We start from the raw sequence: 273 nt of genomic DNA, 5'->3' as shown, positions 1-273 counted from the left end.
GGAAGACCAAAACCATGTTTTAGAAAGTCATGTGAAACTGACTTGTGGCAAGCTAGAAGGGGATGAGAGAAATTTTCAAGGCTTGTAAAAAGACTGATGATCTTCTAAAATCTCATAAAATAGTTCTCGTTGAGTGAGGAATATTTGAGTTCACCTCCAAAGACTCCAAGAGATGCCCTGCTGGGAATTTCGTTGCTAGAATTGCTTAGCAAATCCACGCAAACGTGTTGGTACTTATAATTTTACAGGATAAATATGAAGACACACAAGCAT

This window comes from Corvus kubaryi, unplaced genomic scaffold, assembly GCF_017639235.1.
Source record: "Corvus kubaryi isolate FWS band 111438036 unplaced genomic scaffold, C.kubaryi_AGA036_p1.0 37392, whole genome shotgun sequence".
Lineage (NCBI taxonomy): Eukaryota > Metazoa > Chordata > Aves > Passeriformes > Corvidae > Corvus > Corvus kubaryi.
The sequence above is the reverse complement of the archived record's forward strand: the minus strand, read 5'-3'. Positions refer to the sequence as shown.